Source organism: Cryptomeria japonica, chromosome 5, assembly GCF_030272615.1.
Source record: "Cryptomeria japonica chromosome 5, Sugi_1.0, whole genome shotgun sequence".
Taxonomy (NCBI): domain Eukaryota; kingdom Viridiplantae; phylum Streptophyta; class Pinopsida; order Cupressales; family Cupressaceae; genus Cryptomeria; species Cryptomeria japonica.
Window position 1 is genome coordinate 144712796 of NC_081409.1, and position 18314 is coordinate 144731109.

An 18314-nucleotide genomic window follows, 5' to 3' on the forward strand; every position below is an offset into this window, starting at 1 on the left:
TAGGGGGGGTTTGGCAAATGAGGGTTTGGTTGTTGCAGTTGTGGTTGGTCAGTGTTTTCATTGTTATCTCCCATTTTTAACCAAATTGAATGTAAACAATTAAATTTAGTTAACAAATTTAAACAATTAGGTATTTGATTTTAAAAAAACCTAGTTTTCATGAAAAAAAACCATATTTTCAATGAAAAATCAAATAAACATTCACAAAAAATACAAAAAATGAATGAAAATGATTCAAAACGACAAAATTCTTACCTCTAAATCAATTTTTTAGCAATTTTTTGTCAAAAAACCGGATATCGGATGGAGCGGATATCGGATTTTGACAAATTTGCAGGACCCGTGAGTTAAAAATGACTCACGGGACTGTCGCTGTCTAAATATAAAAGTCTCAGAAAATTGGATATCCGATTTCAACACTTAAATTATTTTTAAATAACATATATAATATAATAATATATTATATAATATAATAATATATTATATAATATATTATTATATTATATAATACGTATTGTATTATATTATATATATTATAATATAATATAATATAATATTATATTATATTATATTATATTTTATTATATTATATTATATATTATATTATATTATATTATATTATATATAACATAATATAATATTATATTATATAATATATAATATAATACAATATTATATAATATATAATATAATATAATATAATATTATATAATATAATATTATGTTATATTATAATATAATATAATATAATATAATATAATATAATATTATATTATATTATATTATAATATATAATATAATATAATATAATATAATATTATATTATATTATAATATATAATATAATACAATATTATATAATATATAATATAATTTAATATTATATTATATAATATAATATAATATAATATTATATAATATAATACGTATTATATAATACGTAACATATAATATATATTTTAAATTAAAATTACAAATAAAAATTGGATATCCGATTTGCATAGGTAATTACTAGGCCAAGGTGTACTGACACCTAGGCCAAGCAAAAAGTCAACACGGATTTTCGCATTTTTAGGCGAGTGAGGAAGGCTATTTTTTTCACATCGCCACTTTTTGGCACCCCTTGATCCTGCACTAACCCATTACTTTGAAATCTAGAAACAATACATACTACATTCATAATATCAGGTCTGGTTTATGTCAAATACAGTAAACCTCCTATCATAGATTTGTATCTAGTTGGATTAATAAGTGTAGATTCATCCCTTTGAGATAATTTGTCATTTATAGTCATAGGTGTGCTTACCGGTTTAGAGTTCTCCATCCCAAATTTCTTTAGTAACTCTTTCATGTACTTGGATTGACTGAAAAATATACCTTTATCAGTCTGTGAAATCTGCAATCCTAAAAAGAATTTTATTTCTCCAATCATAGACATTTCAAATTCTTGCTGCATTTTAATAGAAAATTCTTTACATAATCCATCTTCTCCTCCAAAGATTATATCATCAAAGAATACTTCTATAATCAAGATATCATCATTAGTTATTTTGTAATATAAATTGTTGTCTGCATTTCCTTTAGAAAAACCAATCTTTAAAAGATACTTATCCAACCTTGCATACCAAGCTCTTGGGGCTTGTTTCAATCCATATAGAGATTTTCTTAACTTGCAAACCATATCATTTTCATCTGTCAAACAAAATCCATCAGGTTGTTCAATATAGACTTCCTCTTCAAGATCTCCATTCAAGAATGCACATTTAATATCCATTTGATAAACTTTGTAGTTCTTGTGAGCTGCAAAAGCCAAGAATAATCTGACTGCCTCAATTCTAGCTACTGGTGCAAAGGTTTTATTGTAATCAACTCCTTCTTTATGAGAATATCCCTTACACACTAGTCTTTCTTTATTTCTGACAAACTTACCATCTTCATTGAGTTTGTTTCTAAATACCCATTTGGTTCCAATTATATTTTTATCTTTAGGCCGGGGAACCAATGTCCAAGTGTTGTTTCTCTCAATTTGTTCTAATTCTTCTTCCATAGCTTTAATCCAAAATTTATCTTCACATGCCTCATTAACAGATGATGGTTCAATTTGAGAAATAAGACATACCTCTTCATTTGCCAATCTTCCTCTTGTCATAACTCCTTTAAATTTGCTTCCAATTATCTGATCTTCATAATGATTCAATTTTACATACTGGGGTGTCTTAGTTTGTTGTTGTTCTTCAATTAATGTGGAATCCTCTGATGGTACCAGGGTAACTAGATCTTCATTCTATACCGGTGGATTTAGTGTAGGTTCATTTGTCACAATTTCTGTTGCCAGTTCAGAGTCTATATACCTTGAAGTTCCTCTAAACAGTTCATCAATTTTTACATTTTTACTCTCAACCATTTTCTACAATCTTTTATTAAAACATCTATATGCTTTTCTATTAGATGAATAACCAAGAAATATTCCTTCATCACTTCGAGGATCAAATTTGCCAATATACTCATCTCTTCTAGTATAACATTTACTTCCAAAAATTCTGAAATACTTAAGAGTAGGAGTATTACCAAACCATAGTTCATGAGGGGTCTTACCGGTTTCACCTTTGATGTGAGCTTTGTTGAATGTATAGATGGCTGTGCTGACTGCTTCTCTCAAATATACATGTGGTAAATTTGCTTCAGATAACATACTTCTTGCTGCATCCAAGATAGTTATGTTTTTCCTTTCAACAACTCCATTTTGTTGTGGTGTCTGAGGTGCTAATAGCTGTCTTCTAATTCCATTCACTTTGCAAAATGTATTTAAGTCATTAGATGTGAATTCTCCTCCTTGATCCGATCTTAAACTTTTGATTTTCTTACCGGTTTCATTTTCAACCATTGCTTTGAACAGTTTGAACTTTCCAAGTGCTTCTGATTTTTCTCTAAGGGAAGTAACCCAACACATTCTAGAATAATCATCAATAATTAGCATGAAATATCTATCACCTTGAAAGCTTTTAGTTCTAGCTGGACCACATAAATCAATTTAAATCAAATCAAGAGCATTATTGGATTTTTCTGGAATACTTTTGAAACTAGCTCTAACTTGTTTTCCAAATTGACATTCCTTACATATTGTATTCTGAGGTTTCACAATTTTAGGTAGATCTCTAACTGCCTTAGAAGTACTGATCTTTATCATGCAATCAAAGTGTACATGACAGAGTCTCTTATGCTATAACCAACTTTCATCTATATGTGCAATCAAGCATGCATTTTCATTGTTATTCAAATGAAAGATATTACCTCTAGTTTGATTACCGGTTGCAATTTCTAAACCGGTTCTATTCATGATTTTGCATTTTCTATTCTTAAATTGTAACTGAAATCCTTTCTCAACTAATTGACCAACACTTAAAACATTATTCTTTAATCCTTCAACATAGTAGACATTGTCAGTGTTATGCTTACCATCAAGAGATATTGTACCCTTACCTTTGATTGAACAATCTTTATCATCTCCAAATCTTACTAAACCTCCATTGTACTCTTGAAAGTTCAAGAATTTACCTTTGTCTCCTGTCATATGATGTGAGCATCCTGATTCAATGATCCACTCATCCTTTACTTCAACTTTAGCTGCTAGGGCTTGTTCTACTGGTTGAGTAGTAGGTGCCGGTTGATCTTCTGTTATAGCAACAAAAACTCATCCATTATCTGTTGGATCCTCATCAGAATCATCAGTTACACCTTCTTCAACAATGTAACAAGATTTGTCTTTGTTCTTCTTAAATTTGTATCTATGATATTCATGATTAGGCTTGTATGTTCTTCTAGCTTCTTCTCTTAGTCTAGCATGTCTATCAGGGCGTCTCGAAGCCATATGACCAATCTTATTGCAGTTAAAACATTTAAAGGGTGCTTTACCTTCATATTTACTTCCAACTAGACCTTTTGGCATTTTCCTTGCAAATAGTGCTTCAAGTTCTTCATTCTCCTTCCTAGTTTCTTCAAGTTCTCTTTCATAAAAGGCTTTCCAATCTGATTTGTCAAATGATGGAGTAGATGATGTTGATGCTTTAAAGGCCAAATTTGTCTTTATAGTAGCAACAGGACCAAATTCCTCAATTTCAAAGGCATAAATTTTTCCAATTAATGTATCCCTAGTTACTGATGTATTAGGCATTGTTCTCAACTCATTTATAGTAGTAACCTTTATTTTATATGCCGGTGGCAATCCTATTAAGATTTTTGAAACAATTTCATCCCCACTCAATGTTCCTCCACAACATTTAATAACCAAAACAATTTCATTTACTCTTTCCATAAAAGCAGAAATCCTTTCATCTTCTTCCATTTTAAGATGTTCATACCTGACTTGGAAGCTTTCAAGTTTTGCAATCTTGACTGTGGAATCTCCTTCATTTAGTGTTTCCAAATGATCCCAAATAGCTTTAGCAGTAGACCTATCTGATAATCCCATGATTTGTTGATCTAATAAAGCACTCAAAAGTGCTTCTCTTGCTTTGCAATCATTCTCCTCATCTTTAGCTAAGGTAGTTGGAGTGGTCTGACCAGCTACAACAACAGTCTTTACCAATGCAATTCAGATGTGTCTCCATCCCGATCTTCCATATCCCATAGTTGGTTCCATCAAGTTTAGGACTGTCCTTCCTAAAATAATTAGTAGTCATTGGATCTCCTCAAGTTGTTAAACTTCTGCAAAAAGGGCTAGGCTCTGATACTAATTGTTAGGTCCCGGAGACAACTGAGAGGGGGGGGGGGGGGTGAATCAATTGTCTAATAAATTCAAACCAAAAACAACTCAACCAACTTAATGCTTAATACCGGTAAACCAGTTAAGTATGCCGGTAGAGAGTGTTAACAGTTAATTGCTATACAGGTAAAGATTAATGCATGAAACATAAACACAAAGTCATCCACAACACATAACATCAATATTTGTATGTGGAAACCCTGTAAGGGGAAAAAGCACAGTGGGAAACCTTACTCACAATCAAATGATACTACTGTAGATAGTAAGTGTACATAAATGGGATTTGCACATGCAGAAAGGCCAACAACCTAGAGCTCACTGCTCAATCACAAAATGGGAGTCACACTGACTACAGTTGGATGATTAAATCCAATAAGAATGTATTGCACAAAATAGCATCTTCATATGCTAGATTCAGTATCGGTGTAATGTTGATATGCTTCCACAAAAACCTAGCTTCTCCTTCAAATGATGTCTTTGTGTATATCTCTCCTTAATCTCGCATATACCTTCACTTAGTTCTTTTTCGCATTCCCACATTCGATCTTACAAATAAGATCTTACATGTATACCATAACCTAAGACCAATTTTAGTAGGTCGGCTCTACAAGATATTACAATAAAACATTTTACAAACAATATAATATCCGATGCAATAACCATTTAAACATGTCGGCTTAAAGCATTTACAACAATAATAAATCATCTCCATAGCATGCCATGCTGATCTGGAAAAGATAAACCTACCGGTGTAACCCTAGGTAACCTTGGACCTATTTGCTGGTAAAAGCAAATATGCAAATATGATTATACCAATGATTAATTCTTCAAAACAAAGTGTCCACATGATGTCTTCGACATTACCAAGTTTCGATGATCATTATATCATGCCAATGAACCATATACTAGTAACTGTGCAATAGTTACTTGTTTGTCGGTGAATGCTGCTGGATCTCCAGAGTGCTAGTGCTTTAGTAGGTGTTGACATCAATGACAAAACCATACCAAAATACCAACAGAGCTCACTACTCAATAAGAGTCTCACTGACTATAAAAGTAGATTATGAAATCCAATACAATGTACTCCTTTAAATCAACATCAACTATGCCAAGTTCAGTACCGGTTTAAGCTCGTTCTCTAACCAAAACCTTTCCCTGTCAACTATTTCTCCTTATACAATAATTTTCTACCATATATCATCTATGCCATTACATTCCATTCTATTTTCTACCATTCTCTACAAAATGACTTACAAGATCTCATACATATAGAGGAGTCTTTTACAATATGCCATGTCGGCTTTACAAAAGATAATTACATTTAAATACAATAAACAAAAGTTTATTTCCTGTCGGCTGGGGTGCTGGTATGCATTGTTGCCATTGTCGGTGAAGTGTCTTCCGATGTATGTAGATGTCTATTGCCAGTGTCGGTAACTATCGGTGGTTTACCAGTTTACCAGATGAATGCCGATGGGTTACCAGATGGTTGCCAGGAGGTTTCTCATCAATGACAACATCAACCATTCTCATAAGAGTGTAGAATGCCAATAAATGTTTTGGACAATCTAGACCAGAGATGTATTAGCGAATCTGCTAACATTCTACTAGGTAAGGCCAAGGGGATTCAGGGGAGAAGATCAAACAAACCGAGAAGAGAAGGTAGAGCCAAGGAGAAAGGCATCATTAATGTCTTTGGGTTTACGAAAAAAGACAAGGGAGTCGGGGCCTCCCTTGGTGAGAGATGAAGATCACCACTTGGAATGTCAAGGGCCTTTTGGCCCCTGACAAGAAACACTTGGTTAAATGAGTGTTACAAAGACTAGACAATGATATTGTATTATTCCAAGAAACATTGATGTCATTCCAAAGAACGATAAATACACTTGGACCAATAGGAGAGCAAATTTTGCAAGAATTTCAGAAAGGCTGGGTAGATTTCTTGTAGGGCCCTTTTGGATGGATTCTGCTTTCAACTTGGATTCATGTATTCTCCCTTTATTGCTATCGGATTATTTCCCAGTTCAATTAAGATCCTAGGAAGTCAATAATAATTACAAAGGGAGTTTCAGGTTCCAAATTATGTGGTGGAGAGATAAGGATTTTCTGCCAAATGTGGAATCATGGTAGAAAGAAAGTGATATTTTCTTAGGCACCTCGAGCTTTTGCTTTGTTAAAAGGCTCAAGATGGTTTAGAAGAAAATTAGAGAGTGGAACAAGGTCTCGTTAAAGAATATTTTTTCTGAAAAGATCAGAGTAGAAATTGAGTTAGATAACCTGAACAAATTTATCATCTCAGCAAGTATGTCCAATGACGAGTTTGTCAGAGAAAAACAACTTAAAAGTCAACTGTCCGAACTCTTGCTCAGAGAAGAAATTTTTTGGTGAGATAAATCAAGGGAACGTTGGATCAAAGAAGGAGACTTGAATACAAAATTTTTCCATGCTTGTGTCAAGGCTAAAATAGCTAACAACCAAATTGCCCATATTCAGGACAATTTCGGAGTGTGGCAGGAGGAGGCAGAGGATATAGAAGAAATAGTCATGAATCATTTCAAATCTTTGCTAGGGGATGGTCATATCAATTTCGTCCAGATTCCTTCTCCCATGTTGGACGTCATTCCTAGAATAGTTTCGAGCGAAGATAATGTTCAGTTAATGCGGCCCTTCTCATTGCAGGAAATTAAGAAGGCCACATTCAATAATCCCCCTTTCAAAGCTGTTGGGCCTGATGATGTGACAATAGAATTTTTCCAAAAATGCAGGGGATTCATGGGTAAATATATTTTCAAGGTGGCGGAAGAGTTCAGGAGGAAAGGTAAGGTTTTCAGAGAATTGAACAACACGGTCATAGTATTGATCCCCAAAAAGCAAGATTGCTCGACCATGATGGATTTTCGCCTGGTCTCTTTATGCAATTTGTTGTACAAGATTGTGTCAAAGGATTTGGTAAATAGATTGAAACCTCTACTCAATAAGATCATCTCAACTGAACAACATGGTTTTGTTCCTGGTATAGAAATTGTGGACAACATCTTGATAGTGGGGGAGACCATCCATTCTATGCAATCAGTCAAGAGTCAAGGTATGATTATTAGATTAAATGTTAGCAAGGTGTATGACAGGGTTAGGTGGTCCTTTTTGCTTTATGTTTTTCTATGGTTTGGCTTCAATAAAAATTGGGTGCAATGCATTAAGCATTGCGTGTCTTCAGTCAATTTCTCTATTATTGTGAATGGTTCTGTGTGTGGATTTTTCCAGGCTACTAATGGGTTGAGACAAGGTGACCCCATGTCTCTCTTTTTATTTGTTCTAATGGTAGAAGTATTGGGGAGAAACATTAAAAAGAAGATTATTCTGGGCCTCTAGAGAGAGATCTCCATTCATGAAAATATGGAGCCTATCTCTTACTCTCAATTTTCTAACGACATCGTCCTCTTTGGGGAGGCTTTAGAAAGGAAGGAAAAATCTATCAGAAGGGTTCTCGATTCCTATGAGTCATGCTCTGGCCAATGTATGAACAAAAACAAATCAATGGTGTTCTTCCTAAACACTAATAGAAGGCTCAAGTCTAAAATCGCATAAATATTGGAGTTTGAGCTGGGTGATTTTCCAATTACTTATCTTGGCATCCCACTCTTTGCGGGAAGAGTCGACAACAAATTGTGGGAAGAGGTGACCAACAAATGCCAACACAAAATGACGTCCTGGAAAAATAGGTGGTTGTCGCAGGCCAGGAGAATTCAAATTATTAAGGTAGTATTATCAGCCATCCCCACTTATTTCATGTCTTGCTATAGGTTAAGTACTAAAGCTTCCCTGGCTCTGGATGGATTGCTTAATAAATTCTTGTGGGATGGTTCGAAGGAAGCCAGAAGGATTCCTTTGATTAATTGGGACACTACCTGTATGATCAAGGATGAAGGAGGGGAAGGACTAAGAAAGATGGATTTACAAAATCTAGCTTTAGGAGCCAAGCTGGCTTGGAAGATGTACAAATCCCCTCAGAAAATTTGGTGCAAAATTTTGGTTGCGAAATATCTTGATTCCAATTCTCCCAAAAAAATTTTGACAGTGGCCAACTCAGCAAGAGGTTCTCCATTTTGATAATTCATTTGGTAAAGCCACAAGCTACTCACAGAGCATCTTACTTGGAATATTGGAAATGGTAAAAAAGAGAGATTTTGGTGTGGCTCTTGGAATGGGGATGAGCCAATAGTAGACATTTTTGAAGATAAAGATTGGGTCAACCAGATTGAAGCATCTATTGGGCCATGGGTGGTTGATTATTTTCAAAGTCTTCCCAACCTGTCCTCTGTGACATGGAAGAGCATGAGGGAATGGTATCAAGCAAATCACAAATGGCTCTTAGATGTTCTTCTGAATAAAAAGGTGTTCCCCTCAGATGATGAACATAGCCTGCTATGGAGTGCATCCAAATCGAGGGACTACAGAGTCAACCTTGGTTATGAGCTTTAGAGGAAGAGAGAGAGGAATGGTAATTGGACTTCAATCTTGTGTTGGGGCAAGTAGCCTCTACTAAAAGCAGGAGCCTTTCTTTGGATTGCTATTCATGACAGAATTCTTATTGGAAGTAGATTGAAATCGATCAGGATCTCGGGGCCAAATTGGTGCACCATGTATAAGCAGCAGGAGGAATCGACAGATCATCTCCTTTATTGGTGCCCATTTGCCAGTCAATGCTTGGATTGGCTTCTAGACATTTTGCATTATTTCACCGTAAAAAATCTAACCTTAAAGGACTTTCTCTCATCTTGGCCAACCAAAGGTAGATTCTCTAAATGGGGAATACTTTGGATCATTGGTCCTTCTATGCTAGTCTAGCATATCTGGAAGGAATGTAATGGGAGGATTTTCAAGGAAGAAGCATTGGAAGTACATGTCCTTTTGGTTAAGATTAAGAGTGCGATAGAGGAAGTCGTCAATGGTAGAATCCAATGGGTGAATTACAAATTTCTAGCAAAGTGGGATTTTGATATGGAGAAATCTTGGTCCTTCAAGTAGATTAGTGATCACAGATTAAATGATAGAAAAGCACACAAAAAAAATCCCTCGTGGTAGGCCCCGTCGATAGGTTGGAGGAAATTAAATTTTGATGGAGCTAGTAGGGGTAATCCTAGTCAGAGTGGTGTGGGAGCTATCATCAGAAACAAGGTTGGGGAGGTGGTGCATGCCTTTTCGGGCTCAACTGACATAGCTACCAACAACATGGTAGAGATTGTTGCATTGGAGGTAAGGCTTTAGTGGTGTGTTTATAATGGGATAGATAAACTCATTATCAAAGGAGATTCTTAGATCATCCTCAATGGTGTGTCCAAGTCCGTATTCTAGAACTAGCCGTTGGCGTCCTAGATCCCAAGGATAAAATATCTTTTGAATCTTCTAGGACAATATTATATTCGACACACATTTTGAGAGGGAAACAAAGTCGCGGACCACTTGGCGAATATGGGGATTAAGGAGGGTTCTGCCAGAGAATTTGGTAGGGCTGAGTCCATGCCGATTGTACTTCAGGAGATCATATCCATGGGCAGGGGATCAATCATGAGGACAAGAGTTGGATAGTTGGATTGTTATTGATGGCATAGGCAGAGGGGGATGGGTTCCCTGGATGGATTTTAGTTGATTTCAAGGAAGATCGGGAGGTGATTTGGTAAGTTTTCTCTCATGTCAGTATGTATGGAATCAAGTTTCCTGGCAAACATATCGTTCCAAGCTTCCTTGGATGGGGTGGTGTTGATGGTAGACCAGTAGAGAATTTTATTTATAGAGCCATTCTTGGCCTCTCTTCTAGAATAAGGGAGAATGGCAGATCATTTAGGCATCACTTGCAAGTGCGTTAAGACTTCTGGATTGGAGGAAACGCCTGAGGAGAAGGTTGAGCGATAGTTTAAAAAAGCAAATGAGCAGGAGAAAGACACGGTAGTCGAAATTATGGGACACGACTACCAGTTTGGGGGTCATGTCCATGATGGTCGGTTGATGGAATATCTGTTCCAGCCAATCATTCAGGTGTTGGGCCATGCTCTATCAGTGAACGACATTCTACGCAGGACGGTGGAGGAAGGGATTTACCTAGAGGTAATGAGAGCTTTGAATGGGATAGTCTCCAATCCTACAGACGGGTGCATGCTGGGTTATTCCTATTTGTGGGCAAAAGGGAAAAATAAGATGATGCAAAAGGCTTGGTCCATCTTCAAGGTTGGCACTGTGAAGGAAAACAACATGAAAAGGTTTGAAGCCTTCCTCTAGGAAAATGTTGATCTCTTTCTTGAAGGAGTAGGAGATAGGCTAGTGGTAATGGGTAATGGGATTAAGTATTTATATAACTGATCCCCTTGGGATGTAGTTTAAGGAGTGCACCTCCTTCACCCTTTGTAAGTTTTCTGGTGGAAATATAATGGGTACTACCCCCTAGGGAGAACTTGCTTTAAAATAAAATAAAAAATAAATTATAAATAATTTATTAATAATAACATTACCCAAAATATATAATTAATAAATATATTATTAAGAATTATATTAAATGTTTTCATTAAATAATTATAATTCAAATTAAGATTATTTTTTTAACTTTATGATTATAATTTAAATAAATGCTTATAACTTAATTTATATGATTACAATTAAAATTAGGTTTATAATAAGAGTTAGTGTTAGAATAAGGGTTAAGGTTACAATAAAAAATAAGGTTCAAATTATTTATAAATTTAGATTAAATTTAGGCTTAGAGTTAGATTGAAAACGAGGGTTAAAATTTTAAAAAATAGGATTAGAATTGTATTTAATGTTAGATTTAGAGTTAGAATTAGATTAAAAATTTGGAGTAGGGTGCAAATTATGTTAAGATTATTATTAAGGTTTGAATTAGCTATAGATATTATTGTAATTTTATAAATATGTTATAATTAATGGGAACTCTCTATTATTTTATTGCAAGCATATATTATCTCAAATTATTATCCAATCTATGTTTAATTTTTTTTTAATTATTTCAATACTAAATAGGCAAGTAGTAGCAACTATGTGGCACTTGTTATAACTCATGACCTAAAAATTTAATGACCTAAATATTATTAGGTGAACTAAATATTATTTTAGTGACCTAAAAATCTCCCTTAAAAAACTCATGTAGAAAGTAGATCCATCTGGTAATAAGATGCAAATTATTTGAGTTAATTAGATTGAAGAAAAACAATTTCTTTAATTTAAAAACTTAAAAATCATTCATCTTGACTATTGAAAAATTAAAAAAACCATCAAAAGAAAAAATTCGTAGATATAATTGATGGAAAAACAACGTGATAATAACGAGTTAACAAAAATTTGGCCCAATGGATCACAATGATAAGTACTAATAAGATGAACATAATAATAAAGTAAGACAACTTAGAGATTAAAAGAACATTAAAAAAGAAGGTCATTAAAAGAACATTCAAAATTAAGGTCAGTAGAATAATCAACAAAGAACAAAATATTTGAAAGAAAAAACATCTACCTAAATGTAAATAAAGGTCTTTTATGTTAATCACTTGACTCACTTTGTTGACAAGGATGAGGAAAATATAACTATTTTGGAGTAGCAAGATGTTAAATTATTTGACAAGTTGTTGGTCCATGAAAACCACTATGAGAATAAATTCTTGACTCATGAAGAAGAACAAAAACATATCCCTATTTTGGATCTTGGAGAGTTTGAGGTTCATGATTTTTCTCATCAAGATGAATATGATAAAATGATCTTGATGTTTCTATAAATATTTCAAAGAGCTACTATGAAGTCAAAATTAGATCTCTAATGTAGGAAAGTAGAGTTCAAAGAAGAATTATTGTGGTATGAATTAATATTGTTTTGTTCAAACTTACATGTCAAACAAATATTTTTTGAAGAAAAAATCATGAAAATCACGAGTATAGTATGTTTCCATAATATTAGTCACTAGAAATGAGTCCTTCCTGTAATACCCTAAAAATGGTCATCTAAACCATGGGCCCCTAATCTCAAAAACGTCACCAAGGTCCTAACCAAAGGTAATTAAATAAATCTTGAGCACACAATTAATTCTTTAATCATCAAATGTCACATGGCAAAACAATCACTCAATATTAATTAAATATTTATTTAATTAATTAAATCATTCCAAGTAAATCATTTTAAACAATTATCTTATTTATTTTAATTAAATATCCTAGCATATTTAATTAAATGAATCAAATTGCCATAAATCTTCAAAAAAGGAAACAAATCAAGAAAGAGGAATTAATTTAATTAAATAAATCAATTGAGCACAAATCTTCAAAAATGGAAATAAATCAAAAAAGGAATTGATTGATCAAAAAATGAATTAATTGAGAAAAGAAATCAATTGGAAACAATCTTGAAAAAACAAATTAAAAATTGATAAATAATCTCAAAGAAAGCAATTAAAACAATTAAATATTAAAATTGAATGAAATAGATAATAAATCAGTTTTTTTCCTGATTTTATCTTAATTTTAGTTCAATTTCCTATAAATCAGTTTTTTTCTTGATTTAATCTTAAGTTCAATTTCCTTTAAAATTGAGAAAACCATCCAATCGCATCAATTCACCTAGATTGTGCTTCCTCTTGGAAAATCTTGACCGCTTATCATCATTTGATCTCAACCGTTGGTTTCTTTCTGAATTTTCTATAAATTTAGGCTCATCTCTCATTCAAAGAGAGGCTGGAGAATATATTGTTATTATACTATTTTTGCTCTAGACTCATTGATATATTGCATGTTAATTACTTCATATTGATTAAATCATTTAGCTTAATATTGCTTAAATCTTGTTAGATTAACATTGCATCCATCTAGCATTCATCATGTCAATATAGATAAAATCCTTCATCTTGATGTTGTCTAGTCACCGGTATTGCTAAATAATCTGAGAGCAATCTTATACTTGCATCTTTTAGAAGGCAATGGGTCGATTTGTTATGGTTTATTATTCATTGATTATATCTTTCTAACCATGCATGTAATGACTTAATTGAAGTGTTGTGTCTTACAGATACAGGTTCACTTTTCACACACAGATTTCTGGTGCCCACTGTGGGGCTCAAACCCACAACTACAAGATTTCTAATGTTTCTTGAACAAATTTAATGTTTGGTTTTTATAACTAATAAACATGTGTTAAATTTACAGATAAAAATCTTTATTTTTGTTTGTTCTTCTATGACAGTCAAAAACGGGTCTCAGTTTGGAGAGCATAAACTTTTATTTAACCATTGGATCTCAACCAATTTTTGATATGTTGTTGAAAACCAAGTTTTCTATAGGTTCATTGAATGGATTTGCCTAAATATTTTGGGTTTGAAAGTTATGATTGACAAAGTGTAGGACTATCATTTTACCTATTCTTCTGTGACAGTCAAAGATGGTCTCGGTTTGGAGAGCATAACCTTTTATTTAACTATTGGATCTTGACCAATTTTGGATATGTTGTTAAAAACCAAGTTTTCTATAGGTTCCCTAAACGGATTTTCCTAAATATGTTGGTTTTGAAAGTTATGATTGACAGAGTGCAGGACTGTCATTTTACCTATTCTTCTGTGACAGTCAAAAATGCTCTCGGTGCGGAGGGCATAACTGTTTATTGAACTGTTGGATCTAACCCAAATTTTAATATTTCTTGTAAAAATTTTTTTTCCACATTTCCACTGAAGACATTTTCCAAATTATTTCTAGTTCAAAATTTATAAACGATAGAGTGCAGTACTATCAAAAATTGTCATAACTAGGATAGTCATTAAATGGAAATTCTTGTTAGATTAGTTTAATTTATAGTTTACATGATAGAATTTTCTTTTGATGATTTTTTTAATTTTATTTTGTCAACTAATTTTGGGATTTTAATGTTTTCAGGACGCTTGTCAAAGAATCTATCAATCAAACATACACCTGCCAAAGAATTAAGAAGAAAATGACTACTGACATATTGGTTTTGCAGGTTGCCTATGGAGAATCGACTAAACATTGTGTATTCATTTAGTATTTTTTTAGGCACTTAAATTGCTATCTGGTTAAAGAACAAATCTGTCTTTTGTGTTTTCAGAAAAATCTAAGAGGTAGGAGAGTATGCTCTTGTCTTTTATAGACAATCAAAAATCTAGACCCTCGAAGCTTTTTTCTAAGTTTTGAGATTTGTGTACCTTTAGCGGGCCTGTCATAGTGGGAAAAAGTAATCACCCTATGAGAACGACCCAAGTGAGTACAACTGTCCACCTAAGCATTCCAACTCACTATAATAAATAGGCCTCTGGTGATTAAAGTCTCAGAGGATGGGATTATTTGAGTTTTCTCTTTGAGATCTCTCATATCGAGCATTTTATAGGGCCTCACGGTCTCAATCACGTTTACATGACTACAACTTGTTTTGGTACCTTGTTGGGCTATAGGCCTCAATCATGCTTGCGTGACTTCAAGGGGTAATTTAAAACGAAACTCCTGACTAAGAACCATAAGATAGAAGCTACCTGATTCACCTCTGAAAGGTTGATAATCTTTGTGCAAGAGAGATAGTAACTCTCCCAAGACACTTGCCATATCGTGCCCCCATTAGCGTTTGGAGTCAGCTAATACGGCGTTGAGAATCCATTGCATGAGACTCAATGGCCGTATTCTGATTAGCTATTGGGTGTGTACCTAAGTCAACAAGCAAAGGTTTTCTTCTCTAATCCAACTTCCATAGGGTTAGCGTGTTGTGATTGAATTATTATATATCTTGCGTGTTTTCTATGTTTTCATCCCTAAAACTAAAACTGAAATACTAAAACTGGAGAAAACAAATGAAACAATATCAAACAATTCAGTGATAAACTCTATCCATGTCCAAACTGGTCTTTTTCAGTCATCGAAACATCAATCCTTATCAAAAACTAGTAGTCGTCAGTTATTGAAACTCTGTCTATTAGAATCTTGTCTCTGTCCAATCCTTTGTCATACGAATTCCTGATCTTATCAGTCAAAATTGTCAAAATTGTCTAAACAGTCTACAACGAGCCTAAAATTGGTTACCACCCTCTTGATCATAAACAACCTTGATAGTGTACCTCTGTCGTTGCGTTGCACAATTTTTTCGATCATCTCTTAAGCTAGTTCAAACAAACATCTCATCAAACCTAAGTTAACTTAGATAATGTCTTATATAGGATAGATCATTCTTGAAACCAGACCGGATCTTAAGTTACTTCCCTCAATCACTACATTAAACGAACTACTAGCTACAATTTGATCTTGATTTCTGCAACACATCTCGCTCTCGGTCCTGTTAGTTAAAAATGCATGTTCAAACCAAAAGCTTTTCTAATTTTTTTGACAAAAGTAAGAATCTCATGGATACCTTAACTCTAATTCCCATGGCTACCTTTGCTCAAATGCTTCAAGATATCAAGAAAGAAATGTACGACCTGGAAATCCAAGAAAATGAATTAATGACTCCTTTTGAAAAACAAATGCATGATATCAAGAGTGAGAAACTTCAAGGAATGCTAAAACAATTAGGTGATTTGATGATTAGATACTAGAAAATAATTGACAATCAAAGACAAAATCTCATACAAGATCACAAAACACCTTCACCAAGACAAAAAGACATCTATTCCCTAGATAGACAATTTACACCTTTGGGGAAATCTATTGAGTTAGCTTTGGAAGAGCTTCTTAAGAACAATCTTATCATATTGCCTAAAAAGACCACATGGGGATGCACAGTTTTGAGTAGTTATTGTGCATATCATAGGCATAACAAACATAAGACTTCAATGTGTATGGAATTAAAACATAAGATTCAAGATCTCCTTGATGATGGTTTCATTGAAATTGAAGATCCTAATGACTCACCTAAAGAAAAAGAAGGAACTACTTCTAAGCATGATCAAAACTATGAACCTATGTCTAGCAAGGCTCCATATGTAGCCTCCATCCCTTCCATGATGCCTTCATCTCCAAAAACTTCTCAGCAACAATCCATACCATCTCCTTCAAACAATGAAACTTCTCATGTTGACCTTCAAGGGCTATCTCCTATGGAAATCCAAGTTAATGCCAATATTGATACAAGTTCCTCTAAAGATTTAAAAATCCCAGATCCTATGGCATCATACACTTCAATTCCAAATGTACCCACTCCAGAAGGCCATTTCCAAAATGCTTCCCCATCATGTCAAAATATGGAGAACTTCCAAGAATCCCCTATGGCTATGAAAAATCCTATCCCTTCCTTAGAAGTGACTCCATGTCAAGAGGATAATCTAGAAAATAAAAAAATAAGTCCTACCATAAATCAAGATCAAGACACCAAAACTTCTCAATCCCATCTAATGATTGAAAAAGATCCTATTCTCCTAGAATCCTATGATGATCCCCTTATACCTTTCCATTTCTTCCAAGATGAACTCCTTCCATCTCAAGAGCAAAGAATCCTTCCAAATCCCATTCCCAATCCACTTCCTAAGCAAGATCATGATGCCTCTTCCACCTTTTCAAATGATCATATTCAAAATGAAGAGTCAAACACCCTTCCTACTCTATCCAATGATCCTATTCCATGTCAAGATCAAAGTATCCCTTCATCTCCTTGTCGTAATCCTCCATGTTCACCTCAAGAGTCCATCATGCCCATAAAGCCCTCTCACGATCCTATTATTCCTTGCAAGACACCTCCACCTCAAAATGAACTTGCCTCTAGCATCCAAAGTAAGAAGAAACCCTTTGTTAAAAAGATCTTTCAAAGCATGCATTATCAAAGAAAAGGGTTAGACATTCATGAATGGGGTATATTAGAACCCCCTGCTATTAAAGAAAATGTTAAAGGTCATGGCCTCAGGGAAATTTCTCAAGATGTTGGTATCTCTCATAAATCCTACATTTCTCTAGTTAAATCCAAATACATGCTTTCCCAATCATCGCTTCCATCCATTCTAGGTCCCTATATCCCTCCATCCCTTATGAAAGATCAACAAAGGCACACATCTTTGAGTACCTTCCATCAATATAAAATATCTCCATATCATTCCTATCTATCCATGCATCTCCCTCCAAGCAATTTGGATGCCAAGCATAAAAGTCATAAGTCAAGCAATCCACATGTATTCAAAGATCAACATTTCCCATCTAATAGACATGTCAAAACAAAGCAAAATATGATCCAAAAAGAAAAAGAAAAGTAGAAAATGCCACAAAGGCCCACAAAGAAAGAAGAAAATTCAAAATTTATATGGGTTCCTAAGGCACTTGTACAAGCAATGCACTCTAAGGAACTACAAAAGCATGGAAAATCAAAAAACATGTGGATCCCTAAGCGGCTGCTTGAAGCACAACAGTCTAAAGAAAAATCAAAATTGGCATCTAAAATTGTTGTTCCTCCATCCAAACCTTCCGAGTCTATTCCTCGATCACCTCCTTCATCCATTTTGGGTTCTTATGCCCCAAAATCTGTAACCTTTCCTCCATCCAAATCTCAAAATCTGAGATTCACTTCTCCTCCATATGTCCACCATCCC